The 16,489-nt window shown below is 40.6% G+C and overlaps 1 pseudogene; it reads left to right on the top strand.

Annotated features, from left to right (window-relative positions):
* Positions 1 to 11,914: 11,914 nt before the first annotated feature.
* On the top strand, positions 11,915 to 14,061 carry LOC110302742 (transaldolase pseudogene; annotated as a pseudogene).
* Positions 14,062 to 16,489: the final 2,428 nt, after the last annotated feature.

Here is a 16,489-nt window from a genome sequence, read left to right as displayed (position 1 = left end):
TATTTTATAAGGATCTAGGCACAAAACGAAATGTGAGCCAACCAGTTGGTTTAGCAGGTAATGATAGATACTGCAAGCCTGGTAACTGGAGTTGGGTCCTGTGGTTTTTGGAAGGAGAATGACCCCTTAGGCTCATATATTTGAATAGTTGGTTCCTTGTTGGTGAAACTGTTTAGGGAGAATTAAGAGGCATAGCCTTGTTAGACGAGCTATATCACTAGGGGAGGACTTCAGTGTTCCAAAAGAATCATTTGAGTCCCAGTGTCTTCTCTCTGCCTTGTGGTTGTGGATCAAGTTGTGAGCTCCCAACTGTTCCTTCACTGGCCTATCATGAACTCTGACCCTCTGAAACTCTACACCAAATTAAAATGTTCTTTTACAAGTTGCCTTGTCATAATGTTTTTTCCCCCAGCAATAGAAAAGTAACTCAGACAGGTCCCCAAGACTCACATTATAGAAAGAGTAGATGGACTCCCATACATTGTCTTCTAACTTCCATATGTGCACTGTAGCCACTATGCACACATACATCCTTATACACACAGAGAATGAGTAAAGTGTAATAAAAATTTAAATAAAAGAGAAAAGATTTATTTCTTACCTTCTAGAAATTCCCAATTATGTAAAGAAAACTAAAAGAAGGCAAATTCATTGGATGTAATTGTTTTCTTATTAAATCAAAATGATTAAAATTATATAATTAAATAAAATTAGTTGACATAAACAAAAACACATTTTTCAAAACTGAAATAATTTATAACCCTCACATTTTACTCAGAAATCCCATGTGTTGAGTGTAACAGCATAAATGAATTGCACTTAGAATTTCATTAGGAATTGGTCTTTTATTCATTCCATTTATTTCAAATAACTTTGGCTATATTTAACATCAGATCTAGCTTATGGATGCAGAGCCTGTTTATGTAATCTTTTATTTGATGAAACAGCTCTCAAAGATACAAGATATAATGTCTCAAGCCACATTATATGTATACCCCATTACTACTGAGAGAACCAAATCCTGTAGAGGTCAGAAACGGCAAGAGCTGCCAAGTTTTGTGGATAGAGTATCACCTTGAAGAGAAGTTTGACAGTTGTCACCAAGCCAAATGTACCCTTGGATACTGTTGGTATTTATGTAAAGGAGTTTGAAAAGTCACCGTGTATTTATACATCAAACTATACCTGAATGTTTATCACAACTAAACTCATAATTGGCCTAATGTGGAGGCAATAAAAATGTCCTTCACTGGGTAAATGGATAAATGAACCGTGGAGCAATGGATAATGGATTCAGCACTGGAGGGAAATGAGCTAACATTTGCTGGGAGAATCTTAAATGGGAATTACTCCATAGAAGGCTCTTAAATTCATGCTGCTACATGAAATGGCCTCATCTGAAATCGTTGCCATGGCTTGATTCTAACTACAAAGCCTTCTGGAAAAGACAAAACTATGGAGACAATTTTTTTTTTTTTTTTGTGGTTTTTTTCGAGACAGGGTTTCTCTGTGTAGCTCTGGCTGTCCTGGAACTCACTTTGTAGACCAGGCTGGCCTCGAACTCAGAAATCCGCCTGCCTCTGCCTCCCGAGTGCTGGGATTAAAGGCGTGCGCCACCACGCCCGGCTTGGAGACAATTTTTTTAACTGATTTTCCAGAGTAACAGAAAAGGGAGTTGGAGCAGAGGAGAGACATTTTTGAAGGCAAAGAACTTGTTCTATATAATGTGATAATGGGGGTTACATTAGCAGTTTAACCAAACTGCCAAAGCCAACCATATTCAAATCAAAAACTACCAACCTTGTAGACTTTCCCTGAAGGATAAATAGTGTATCTATGAAGAGCAGATGGTACCAGGTGTACTTCTTGGGTGGAGGATGCTGCCATGGAGGCGACTGTGTGAGCATTGGGGTCTAAAGGTGCTCTCTGTGCTTTCTGCTCCTTTGTTCTGTGAATCTGAAACTGCTCCAAAATTAAACTAAGGAGATGGAAGGACTACGACATCTAAGATCAAGAATTGAAATAATAAGGTAGGCAAGACGGTTCAGGGGATAAAGGTGCTTATTACCAACCTGAGTTCCATGTCTAGAGTCCACCTCATCGAAGGAGGGAACCGATTGCTCTGGGTTGTCCTCTGACCTCCACACAGGCATGGTGGTACAGGCCCCTGACACATGCACACACTAAGAACATAAATGTGAATGTTTAAACAAAAAGAATCTGAATGAACACTGGGACGAGCCCTTTATCTTGCCACAATACGTGATAAACAAGGAAACCTCCATTGAGAAAACTGAAAATCATCTGAAGAAAGCCATAAAGCCAGGAAACACTTAACACACATGTGGAGAACACACATGTGGTGTACATGGAGTAAAGAGTAGATACAGGTATATCCTGGGATCCAGAAAGCAGGGGCAGAGGGACTGGGAACTCACACCAGATACCAAGGCCTGCCAATCAGACAAGTGAATCTCCAGGGCCAGTTAACCAGCTCAGTGTAAAGGCAAGGAGAAGGCCAAGTGTGGAGACATAGACAAAGTGACTCGGAAATTCTGTAGGGTGGCTTCTGAAAGACACAGAAACATGGGTAATAAAGATCCCTGCTGTGGAGCTGGGAGTAAGGAGCCCAAATCTGAAGGAAGATGCCAGCAATGCAAATAGGGAAAGTTGGGAGGCATTGCAGACAAAGAACTTAGGGGTGAGGTGACTGATTTGATCAGGGTGATGAAGGGAAGGGAGAAATCAAACATGCAGGGTTTCATGCTGGGCTAATAGTCCTGCAATTTTCTCATTAGTGTCTCCAATCTATCTTCTCCCAAGAGCCTTCTCTGCTCTGCTTTTTAACTTGCCCGGGCCAGAATTAGCATATCTGTCTGAAAAAGAAAAAGAAAAGAAGGTAAAAACATTTATTCATAGAATGTTTTCGAAGTAAACTATTCCCGAAATAAGAATTTGTTTGCCAGCCAAAACTCACTTTATATTCAAACTGCAGTTTAAACAGTCTGTCCAAACATGACAGATGTTGGAATCAATTGGTTTGTAGGTCTTAGGCGTCCTCTCCTTGACTTCCATAAATAAAAATCTTTTTAATTTATCTTCTGGCAAATGTATTTGCCAAACCCTGGTGATGCAGATAGACTTTTACAAAGTTAATTAAGAGTAAAACTCATGGCCTTCAAGAGAAAAAGAAAGGTAATAAGGACAGATGTTTTTTAAATGGTTTAAAAGGCCAACAGCCTACCAGGTAAAATATACACATATTACACAAGCACTTGTGAGACATGACATGTGAGCCCACACAGGCAAACATATGTACACGTATACACATACACATTCACATGCATACAGACATGCACAAACATACACACATACCAGTGTACATACATTCATGTACACATACACAGATACACATATATGTACGTAGATACATACATACACACATCTGCATACACACATGTGTGTATAGACCCTCACACATATACATACACCACAAAAACAATTTTCTCTTTAGTTCTCTAAATTTTACTAGCTTTGTTACCTGAAGTTTCAAATAAATTTGAAATAACTTCTATGAAAGATCCTCTAAGGTTCAGCAATTTAAAATGTATACTTATTCATATTACCTCAAGATGCCAGAGTCTGCTAAAGTGCTATCCACATGGAAACAGCTTGAAATTGTTTCTGTGTGTTTTCATGAGCAATAAATATTCATTCACCTTCTCTTTCCTAGAAATACTGAGAACAACAGGCTAAATTCAATAAAGGCAAAAGCAATTGAGACATAAGCCAAGCCCTAATGCTGCCTGGCCTCTCTCAGACTGCATACATATCAATACACCATTCATGCTAGTAGACACGTGTTCATGCTAGACATGTGTTCATGCCAAAACCTAGAACTTTGGACTCTGAAGACCAAATAATATGTGTAGGTGCACAGCACATTGCCTGGTACAAGGTAAATAGTCAGTCGGTCAATTGCTATCTGTTAGGATATATATATATATATATATATATATATATATATATATATATCCCCTCATGCTGAGTAGGTAAACATTTGCCTTTAACTCTTTAGTACACATTCAACAGTGAAGAATAGAATGTAGCAGGCCTAGATTTAATTTGTCACAAAATTGCTTCCAATACTGTCCCATGTATTGTGTGTCCCTGCCCTTATTTGTTCACTTCCACTAAGTTGAGTCTGACTTGCTTCCCTTCAATAAAATCTAGAGTCGTGGTGGTTCTCAACCTGTGGGACTCCAATGACCCTTTCACAAGGGCCACTTAAGATCATCAGAAAAAAAAACAGATATTTATATTATAGTTCATGGCAGTGTCAAAAATACAGTTATGAAGTGCAGTAAAAATAATCTATGGTTGGGGTCACCACACCCTGAGAAACTGTATTAAAGGTTCACAGCACTAGGAAATTTGAGAACCACCAATATAGAGGCAGAAGAAAGTCCAGCTACCAAACTCTTAGCTCTTCCTTCCTAACTCTGTTGTGACACTAGAGACTCAGGTCTGAATGCTTGGTGTGGTCTATTCCTTCATACTGAAATTTCGCATTCTCTTCCCATAGCCACCATGGTTGCATTCTAAGTTCCAGCTCTTTCGGTCTGTTGCTCCTGTTCTCATATTTGTGATAAAATGCTTGCCCCGGACAGAAATCAGCATACAGGAAGGTTTATTTGGACTGAAAATACAGACCATCATGGCGAGAAGGGCGTGGCCACGGAGCATGAGGTGCCTGGTCACGCTGCATCCACAGCCAGGAGGCAGAGAGAAGTAAAAGCGAGACCTCAGCTTGCCTTCTCTCCTCACCCTTCGTTTTGATTCAGGCTGGTGATCCAGTCCCTTGGATTGCCGTCCATTTTCAGCACATCACTGAAAATGTGCTCCAAGACACTCCAAGAGGGGTCTTCCAGGCGATTCCAATTCCAGTCAAGTTAACAGAAAGAATGAGTCATTATGCTTGCTTTGTTTCTACTGACCAGTCCACCAGGAGGCCTATGGTACGGCATGTGTGTGGTACCTAGGAGTGGGAATGGACACTACCACATCTATTACTACTTTGTCACCCTTTACAGGCACTGCGACTTCTACACTGGGAGTCCACCAAAGGGGAAGAGGGAAGTCTAAGTTAATTTAGATGGGAGACATCATCAAAGCCAAAGCAATGATCTTAAGCAACTCTTTCAAATTCTTAATTAGCCTTTCATTACTTTTATTAAATCCTCCCATGTTTTATTTTGTATCACTTTATTTTAGTTGTGTTGAGCCTACTCTTACCAAATAAAGTCTAACTGCATTGAAATATATCCTTTCCAGGTACATGTACACGTATACATGTGCTTGTGCGTGCATGTGTGTGTGTGTGTGTGTGTGTGTGTGTGTGTGTGTGTGCGCGCACGCGCGCGTGTGCGTGTGTAAGTGCATATGTGTGGGTGAAGTATTGAAACCAGAAAATAATGAGCCATCTCTTTCCTCCAGTGCTATCTACTAACCCTTTTTGAGACAAAGTTTCTCTCTAGCCTCGAGCCTGCCATGTTGGCTAGTCTGACTGACCACCAAGCTCCAAGGATCCACTTATTTCTGCCTCTTGAGTTCTAGAATTATAGATCAAACCATCAGAGGGCTTAGATAGCAAAACTATCCAAGAAACTTCAACAACACTAAAATACTGACTTTTAACTATTAGATTTCTGGAGCTGGAGACATGGCTCAGTGGCTAAGAGAGGTTGTTTCTCTGGCCAAGGATCCAGGTTTGAGTCCCAGCACCCACCTGTCAGCTCAAAACTTCCTGTAACTTCAGTTCAAGTAGATCTGCCCGCTCCTGACCCTCTCAGGCACCAGATATGCACATGGTGCACAAGCATAGATACAGGCAAATGTTTATGAAGATAAAAAGTAAAAAATAAATTTCAACAATATTACATTTCTTAACAAAAAATAGTTCAAAATATCAACGACCATAAAATGATTACCAAAAAGAAAGAATTTGGATTCTGTCTATAATATGCCTCTGGCTATTCATTTCCAAAATATGTACAAAATATGCAAATGTGAAGAAGCAAGCAGAAATATGAAGTCTAAGAGAAAGAGGAGGTACTGCCACCATAAATGTGAATTCTCTTCTTTCTAGTGAGACTTTAGAAATAATTTTATGTTTTTATCTTATTAATAATACAGAAGACTCTATAGTGGCTCAAATGCTTGTGAAATCGGATAGATAGATAGATAGATAGATAGATAGATAGATAGATAGATAGATAGATAGATTTCACATATACCATCACATTCCTATACCATGAAAGTGACAAAGAGAAAGAGACTTGTTGATAACTTCAGGCACAGTATATCATTTAGATGGTACCATATAGTAAGCAGCAAATTAATTTTGAGTAGCTGAAGGAGTGTATAATGTGTCCGGATGTATAACAGGTGGCTCTGCCTCTGGAAATTCACTATCATTTGGCATTGCCTGAATACCAGTTTTCCCTCATTAGATCATTATTGCTTATAAGGAACTTACAAAGTGAGTTTTGATACAATAATCATGGACACCACTATCATCCGTTTAGGATGCGGAACTGAGGCAGACAAAGGACATAGAGCTTGCATGTAGCCACACTGTTCTCAAGTGATACAGCCTACATTTGACTGAATTCAGTTTGCTTGATCTTCTTCACCACACCTGTCTCTAAGTGAGGCACCTAAAAAGTATAACATATTAACATGTATGTAATTAATATGTAACATGTACATATTAATATGTATAACATATTAAGCTAAATTAACCATGCACAAAGGTATGACTGGAAAGATGACTCTGTGGGGAAGGACACCTGTAAGAAACATGAAGACATGAATTCCAATCCCAGTAACTATGTAAAAAGCTGGTGTACAACCATAACCCTAGAATCATGGGTAATGGGGACAGGAGGATTTCTGGGGCTTGCTGGACACGAGTCTAGGTTCAGTGAAAGACCTGTCTCAAAAGAATATGGTGAAGAATGACAAAATACCCGATAACCTTCTCTGGCTAGTGCAAGCATGCTCACAGAAATATATAGCCATAAGTACACATTCAATGTATGAATATACATACATGTATGTGTGTGTATGTATGTATTATGTATGTATGTATGTATGTAGTATGTATGTATGTATGTATACACACACATACACACACGTGCAGGGGTAAGTATGAATGAGCACCAAGTACTAAGAATAAAACCCATGGAAAGGAAATAGACTAGCCTTGTGGAGGAAATAGACTAGCCTTGTGGAGGAAATAGACTAGCCTTGTGGAGGAAATAGACTAGCCTTGTGGAGGAAATAGACTAGCCTTGTGGAGGAAATAGACTAGCCTTGTGGAGGAATTCAGAGCTGCATTAATTCCTCAAGTCTGGACATAAAGAGCAGAACTGAGGTCATGTCAGGAGAAGCAATTTCAAAATCCCCAAGACTATTTGAAGTCATTAAAGTTTTTAATGGCATTGGTTTACTAGCACTACAAATACTGTGGGCTGAGAAACGGTTTACTCATGGGCCACGTATCATGACACATCGGCATTATGTTGGCCGGTGAAGAATGAAATTTATACAGTCGTAACCTCTTACAACTACCCTGAAAAAGAATTAAGTAGACAATGTTCATAGTAGTTACACAGCCCTTTCCTCATCTAAATGATAATAGTCAGCATCAGAGGCTGTGTCATGCCTGATGATGACGCCACAGAAAACGCTGAGGAGCCAATGGCATGCTCTGATCCTTACAAGAAGCTAGCATGGCAATTTTGCCACTTGATGAGAAAGAGGGTGCTAATTGTTCAGTGCAAAATTGGCAATGACCTCTATGATGCTTTCAACTGGCTAGACTCTCTAGCATCAGATAAAAGATAGGCTGGCCTTATTCATTCAGCTTTCTTTCTGGAAGCCAGCTTACTGGTCTTCTGCCAATTTGAGGAACCCCACTCTGACTGTTAATGAAAACTTAATGGGGCTGATATAAGGAAGATGATCTGAGGCAGCCTCACTCTCTAAATTACTTTTTCTGTTGCCGTCCCAAATGTTGTTGGGTCACTGAACACTGATATTGTGCTGAGGTACAGAAGGAAAACTGAAAAACAACAAGGAGAAGGAGAATGTCCACAGCTCCTCAGCTAACAATGAAGCCAGGGCTCTGCTTCAGGGCTCGGAATCAGGTCAGAAAGAAGAGAGTAAGGTTTAACTATAAAGAAGCACAGAAGGCTGTTTGGAGTCATGGAAGCATCTTTTCTTCCATTGCATTGTCTCTTCCAAAATATTTGACGTCTCCGGAGTGCTAGTTGCTGCAGAATACAGAATTTTGTTGAAATCAAATACAACCATGTAGTCAAATATATTTTATTGTGCATAAGTGATACCCAGCAATGACGATTTTAAAGCGGGGGGTGGGGGGGGTGGGGTGGGGGGTGGGTCCCTTGTGATGTTTATCCTTTTCAGAGTCAGAATTAGAATGCAAAGCTAAGGCATTTATTGGTTGCCTAGCAGGGTAAATGAGAGAAACTAGCAAGTATCTAGTCTTTACTGAGATGCATTTTGCCCTGCATCCAGTGCAATACTCTGCCCCTTCTGCTCTTATTCTAGGGGAAATGTTACAAGCCCCAATGGTAGCATCACAAGAATGTGGGTTCATCTCAGATAGTAAGGTAATTGTGGCTTTGACTAATTTGTGAGACTTCTGTGAGCAATGTTTTTACTCTCTCTTAATTGGGGAGGGGGTGACTCTGATTAAATGATTGCTATAGGGATGATATCACATAATATTTTTAAAGTGACCGTAAAATTCTACATGGTCAATAAATTGTACCTGTGGGTACTACTTTCCTGAAATAAGGTATCAGACCTAGCATTAGATCATGGATAACCCATCTTGTAAGGTAAGGATAATGCCTTCAGGCTGTGTTTACTCATTTCTGTCACCAGTATTTCTGGGAGGGTTAACACTGCCAATCAACAAGATATGCAAGCACACAGGAGACAAACCGATGTATATATCTACCATCTATGGGATTGTCTCTAGATTGGAATTGACCTAGCTGTGAAAACCTAGCCTAAATGAAGGTGACACCATTGCACTGAATGAAAACGACAGAGCAAGTTGAACACCAGTATTCATAATTCTCTGCTTCCTGGCTCTGGGTTCAAGGTGACCAGCTGCTTCCTGCTCTGTCCACCATTCCCATGTGGCATGCCCCCAAACTGTGACCCAAAATAAAGTCTGCCTTTCTGAAGTTACTTCTATCTGGTATTTTGCCACATCAAAAAATTAGTAACATGACTACTCAATGCCTACAATATGGAAAGCATTGGCTTACATCTATAATCAATCAAAAGACAAAAGATACTTTCCAGAAGAGGAAAATTACAAATCAATAAGCTAATGTGTCTATAATATGCCAGACAGATATCCATTCCAACAATAAATGTTAACAAAGAACATGAAAGGGTGCCCAGGAATGATAGAAGATGCCCTTTTATAGAGTGGCTTAGAAGCATCTAATATACAAATATATACATGGCAGGAAAGGGAGAGTGGGGTTATGCAGAGAAGTCACTGAGTAGAAAGCATTCCAGTCAGAGGATGAATTAGCTGCATATGTATCAGAAGATAGCCTAGTCGGCTATCAGTGGAAAGAGAGGTCCATTGGTCATACAAACTTTATATGCCTCAGTACAGGGGAACACCAGGGCCAAGAAGTGGGAGTGGGTGGTTGTGTGGGGGAGTGTGTGGGGGACTTTTGGGATAGCATTAGAAATGTAAATGAAATAAATACCTAATAAAAAAAATAGTTTAGGTACTTTAAAAAAAGAAAATGTAGAAGTTAAAGTGCAATAATTGAAAACTGCAGGTGATGGCATATCTTGTTTCTGAAAAAAAAAAAAGGAAAAGACTTGGTAAAGGGACTACTACGTGTATTTGGGTATCAGGCACACCTGTGGAGCTGTGTGCATTATATTTTGTTGTCTGCTCGTTTATTTGTCTGCTTGTGGAACAGGGTCTTTCTACAGAAACCTGGCTATCTTAAAACTCACTATGTAAACAAGGCTGTCATTGAACTCAAGGAGATCTGCCTGCTTCTGCCTCCTGAGTGCTGAGATTAAAGGTGTGAAGACTGCATTCATTGCTTTCAAGACATAGAGAAGTGTGATTGTTTGTACAAGATGTGATGACACACAACTTACCAACTTTCAGAATGTTGGGGCTCTGTCTCCCCTCTTTGTAGCTGGGTTTCCTTTTTATTAAAATCATACTGCATCTGCCCAAGAAGGTAGATAAAAAATAAATACTGAAGAAGGTGGGAAGAGAGTAAAAAGTCAGAAGACTGGTAGTATACAAGTGATCTGATAAGGGAAATGGAAAGGAGAGAACTCCTGGGTGATAGATAAATACAAAAGAAGATGGGAGGAGTCAGAAGGAAAATATCAGGATACAAGTGATCTGATTTAGGAAAGGGAGGCTCCTCAGGAAAGGGAAGGAGGTAAATACAGAAGAGTGAAGCAGAACAGTAAAGAATAGCTGTATATGACTGATCTGATGGGAAAAGGGGGCAAAGGGGACTCATTAGGGAAATGAAAGGGAACTAAATACAGAGGAGGGAGGGAGGTGGGTGTGCTGATTTTTACACTGGAGAAGGGGAAGCCTCAGTTGAGAAAATGCATCTATAAGATTGGGCCATAAGCAAGTCTGTAAAGCATTGTCTTCATCAGTGATTAATATGGGTGGGTCCAACCCAGTGCAAGAGGAGCTGTCCCTGGTCATTAGTTCTGTGTTCTATAAGAAATCAGGCTAAACAAGCCATGAGGAGCCATGAGAAGGAAGACAGTAAGTAGCATCCCTCCATCTGCATCAGCTCCAGCTTACAGAGTCTGGCCCTGCTTGAGTCCCTGTCCTGACTTCCGTCAGTGATGGACTAAGATGGGAAAATATAAGCTGAATAAACCTTTTCCTTCCCAACTTACTTTTGGTCATGTGACTCATCACAGCACTAGTTCCCCAAACTAAGACAGTGGGCAAAATGACAATATGGATGGGATAAAAAGACTACAAGAAATCACACTCTTATTATTTATGTTAAAAACCCTATAATGCATATAATTTGTATATAAATATGCACAGTTTAATGAACTTTTTAATCATCTGGGATGATGGTGTTCCCTCCAAGAGCCAAAGACCACGTATGTAACAGAAACCTTAATACTAGACATGAAAAACCCTCTTTTTTGAGTTTTAGGCCAGGGCTATCTGAAAGAGTCCCAAAACAAACAGCCTATTGCCTCTACCTTTGGTTTCTTCCTAGGTAGAATGTAAGTCCCTAGTGCTGAAGCCACCACATACTTCAGAAACATGGCCCAGCAGCTCCTGAGTAGAACTGACCTGAATGCCCTCTCCCTGGCTAGCTTTCATAGTGGCAGAAGGCTCAATCCAACCCAGCTATCATACCTATGAACTACATCAAGGACCAGCATGGATGTGGTAGTGCCACATACATCTTACAGGTAGCCAACAACTCTCTAGTTGGACTTAAGACCCACTCAACAAGGAAGATACCATGTCTGGTATTGGAAACCTAGAAAATTGATCAGTGCTAATTAAGCCATGATTATTGGAGGAGAGTCTATAACTATTAATTTACTATACCAGCACAATCCCTAACAACAATCTATAAGCACTGTGTTTATATACACATATTAAGTGTAGCCTTCACCCCCTCACCAAGAAAACTTTTTTGCAATGAATAGAAACCACTACAGAAAATCACAACCAATCAATATGCAGAGTTGTGGATCCCAGTACCAATAGACACATCTACAAAAGACTTCCATACCTGAGGGTAGGGGAGCTTTGGAAAAGAGGGAACAGATGACTGTAAGAGCCGAGAGGATCAGGTACTTTGTGTCTTCTAGTAACATCAAGAGCCACACCCATAAAGTCTTATCAACATGACCACTTGAATATGATCCAAATAAAGGTATCATGAACATGCCAGAGTGCACACAGAGGGAGGTGAGAAGGCCATGAGGGTACTACACCAAGAACTACAGGCAACTGAGCAAACCTGAGAGCAGGAGTTTTTGCCCTCCCCAGAAAGGAGCACACCAATCGGTCATCGCATGCCAGATGGTCACATATCCAAGTAACATTGCATGGACTCAACAGGTAGCATTTGGAAATATGTATGTATATACAAATACAAATATGCATGTAATAGAACTGTTGAGGAGAAGTCATACATTTAAAGTGAGAGTTATATGGGAGGGTTTGAAGGGAGTAAAGGAAGAGAAGAAATGCTATAATTAAAACGCAATCTCAAAAAAAAATTAAAAAGAAGAGAGAAAACTACAGGGAAATATATTACAAATTAGGAAAAATTATTTAACTCTTTATTAAATTCTTTAAATTAAGAAAAAATCTTACTGTAATTACAATGCTTAGCTAATGCCATTGGAGCCAGGAAGCAGTTTCACAATTATGTATATTTAATAAATTATACACTTTTATTAAAATAAAAATACCAATACTTATTCAGGTCAGTTTCTCCTTTGCCTAAGAGGGGTGTAAATTTATACATCTCATGTTATAAGAAGTAGTAGAACTCTAAGATGCCATTTTCCATTAACCCAGGAAATAATGTTTTCTATTCCCATCATGCACTAGAAGGTTGGTAAAAAAAAAAAAAATCTATGAAATTGAGGACTGAAGTGTTCCCCACCACTATGTGTCTCAGTCAATTTGACTTTCTCTTGCATCTTCAGAGTGAAATCTAGTATGTTGAGTCTCCATGCTCTTGGTTCCTCCAGAACTGTACATGCTTCACCATGTCAGGACCAGAGGATGGAGTCTACCCTTAACCAGGTGGAGCATTGTACCAGCATGGTGGCTAATGGGGTGGCTTCAGCACTCGATGGGTACAAGCCACAGGAAGCCACCACCAACTCATCCCTGATCCTGACGCAGCACAGATGCCTGCCTTCCAAGAGCTAGTGGAAAAGGCCATTGCCTACAGCAAGGAGCTGAATGGGTCCCAAGAGGAGGAGATTAGGGGGCTGGAGAGATGGCTCAGAGGTTAAGAGCACTGACTGCTCTTCCAGAGCTCCTGAGTTCAATTCCCAGCAACCATATGGTGGTTCACAACCATCTGTAATGGGATTCAATGCCTTCTTCTGGTGGGTCTGAATACAGCTACAGTGTACTGCACTCACATACATAAACTAAATAAATCCTTTATAAAAAAAAAAAAGAGGAGTGGATTAAAAATGCTATTGATAAACTTTTTGTGTTGTTTAAAGCAGAAATACTAAAGAAGGTTCCAGGCCATGTGTCCACAGAAGTGGATACAAGGTTTTCCTTTGATAAGGATGTAATGGTGACCCAAGACAGATGCCTCATTGAGCTTTACCAAGAAGCTGGATATAATAAGGATAGAATTCTCATCAAGTTATCCTCAACCTGGGAAGGAATTCAGGCTGGAACAGCATGGCATCTATTGCAACATGCCACTGCTTCAATCCTTTGCCCAGGGCACTGACTTGGGATGAAGTGGGCGTGTCTCACACCTCTCCTTTTGTGGGGTGCATCCTTGACTGCCAAGTGGCAAAGACAGACAAGAAATTCCAAGAGCCCCAGGAGGACCTTGGCATAAAGAGTGTCACCAAAATGTATAACTACTACAAGAAATTTGGCTATAAGACCATTGTCATGGGCGCCTCCCTCAGGGTCACAGGTGAGATCAGTGCACAGGCAGGGGACAAGTTCCTCCACAGCCTCACCCAAGCTCCTGGGGAGATGCTCCAGGATAATACCACACTGTCCCTGTGCTTTCCGTCAAAGCAGCCCAGGCTAGTGACTTGAAGAATACACATCTGGAGAGAAGACCTTCCATTGGCTGCACACTGAGGATCAAAAGGCTATGGAGAAGCTCACATGGGATCTGCAAGTTTGCTGGTGATGCCATAAAGTGAGAGAGGATGCTCATGCAACAAATGCCCAAGGCTAAGAATGGAAAGTAGTACAGAACCTGAGGCTGGACCCCAACCTGCACTGCCTTTGAGCTGGGCCCTGACTACACATGGCTTGTGATGCATCTTGTAATTTTCAGTGATTGGAAAAGGAGTGGATCCATTGGTTTCCGATTTTATGTGAAATTTGTCTAATTTGTTCCAAGGGTCACTTTTGCAAAACAGAAATGAATTTCACAGAATTAAAAATTATTCAAACATTGCCTTTATTATTCCCAACTACCTCTTGTTCATCAAAGTCCACAGAGTAAGGTAAAGAGAAACTGGAGGCCAGCATCACCATCGGCAGAGCTACAGGTAGGCATCAGGACTAAGATTACCCACAAACACTCAGTTTCCTTGTGTGTGGTAATAAGCTTTAAACAGAGTCCTGATGACAGCCAATATTTTCTCATACTATGGGCACTTCTAGTCATCCAAGGTTTATTTGCAAGAAAAGTCTTCAGAAAACAAGGACTGAAAAGGCTTTCTTATCTTCTAGAGTCAGGACAATCCAACTGAACAACTGGAGTTCTGCAGTCAACTTGGGGACACAGAAGACAATTCCACAAAGTCCTGGGATTTATGCCTGGAGAATGTCTAGTCCTGTAATAGCCCAGCATGGTTAAGAAGAACAGGTAGCAAATTAATTGACACAACTCCCTTACCCCTTAAAAGAAATCACAAGAAACAATTATAGTATCGGTGAGAGACATGGCAGAGGGAGGCAAGACCATGAGGCCCCACATAGGGATCCCTACAGGTAGTCTTCCTTATTCTGTGGGAGAACACTTTGATAAAAACCCTCTTAAAGGGCTGAGAGAGCTTTAATTTAATGGCTGCATGCCTTCCAGAGGCTTCTTGTGGCTCATCTCATTCACATGGGATAAGCTCTGCTCTCAATGTTCCAAACAGTGAGCACGAGTTGGGTTAATAAATGCTCCGAAGAAAACAGAATGGAGAAAGAACTCAGTGAGGGATATAATTCTTCTGTGGGAGAACCACTGAGTATTTTGTCAAGTCAGCCCACTAGCCTAGACTAAACATTAAATAAACAGATTGAAGTTTATTTGGCTATTGCTGAACCACAGCCACCAAGTTGAAATCAAAACTTAATTTTAGACAAGGCTGAAAATAGGGAACTGCTTTCTATTTCTGAGGTTTGCAGCATGTCACCTATACCAGCGCCACACATGGGTCAATCTGTGGTGACCATACACATCTCACAAGAGATAGTTACCAACAAACCACTGCTGAATCTATGTCAGGAGGAAAAAATAACCTTAAAACAGAAACTCAGACGAAATAAAACTGACATACGCTGCTTCCCACCTTTCCTGCCGTTGTCTCTGCATGATATAGATGTAAAATATAGTAAGCCCTGAATTGTAATTTTTTCAATTTGAAATTTAAAACAGATGTTCATAACAATAACAATTTAGAGCGATAGATTGTATGGATGGATTTTTGTAAGTAGTTCACTTATCTCTTATTTAAAATTGCCTATGTCTGTCAGCGTCTTGGAGTTTTCAAGTGTCGCCAGAAATGGTTGCTTGCTGGATCCTCACAAAAAGCTCAAAAGATCAATATCATTACCCTTGGTTCCTGCCAGCCACTCTCCAGAGAAAATCAAGTCTCTCAGACAGTGAATTATTTTCTTTAATTTCTGCAGGCTAACATCACCGGGCTTTGCAAAAAGGCCTTTGACTTCAAAATCCCTTCCCATTGTTCCCATTCTGCTTTTTGTAGAAAAACCCCAAAGCATAACTTAAAATAAATAAAACCAATGAATGAAGACTCATCCCATATGTAAGGCATGCTTCGTGACCATAAATACTAAATGCAAAATTATAATTATTTTGAAAGAGAACTAATTCATGTTATCCCTTGTGCTTCATTCTGCATGTATCTCTACTTTTCAAAACTGTTTTTATATCGTAGGCCTACCTATTGCCATTGTCAAAATCCACTAAAGAACCCTCAACATTAGAGAGTTTTGTACTACAATTGTTAGCGTTTTGTCTAAGCTCTGCCCCACAGTTACCTGGCAACAGCCAGGTGTGCCTGATTCACTATAAAGGGGGCTGTTTGCCCCCTCCTCTTTTTCTTGCTCTAGTTCTTGCCTTCCTGCTTCTGCTTTCTCCATTATTCCCTTCCCTACTCTCTCTCCACATGCTCATGGCCTCTCTCTCTCTCTCTCTCTCTCTCTCTCTCTCTCTCTCTCTCTCTCTCTCTCTCTCTCTCTTTCTCTCTCTCTCTCTTTCTCCCTCTCTCCCTCCCTCCCTCCCCTTCCCTCCCCCCTCTCTCTCCCCTGCCTTCTCTGCCTCTACTATCTTCTTGACTCCCCTCCCCATGCCCTGAATATACTCTATTTTATACTATACTGTCATGGGGCTGATCCTTCAGGGGGAAGGGATGCCTCAGCATGGGCCCACCGAGG

The sequence above is a fragment of the Mus caroli genome, unplaced genomic scaffold (assembly GCF_978045245.1).
Source record: "Mus caroli unplaced genomic scaffold, Mus_caroli_1 scaffold_9, whole genome shotgun sequence".
Lineage (NCBI taxonomy): Eukaryota > Metazoa > Chordata > Mammalia > Rodentia > Muridae > Mus > Mus caroli.
Note: the sequence above shows the minus strand (reverse complement) of the source record. Positions and strands in the feature narration are given on the sequence as shown.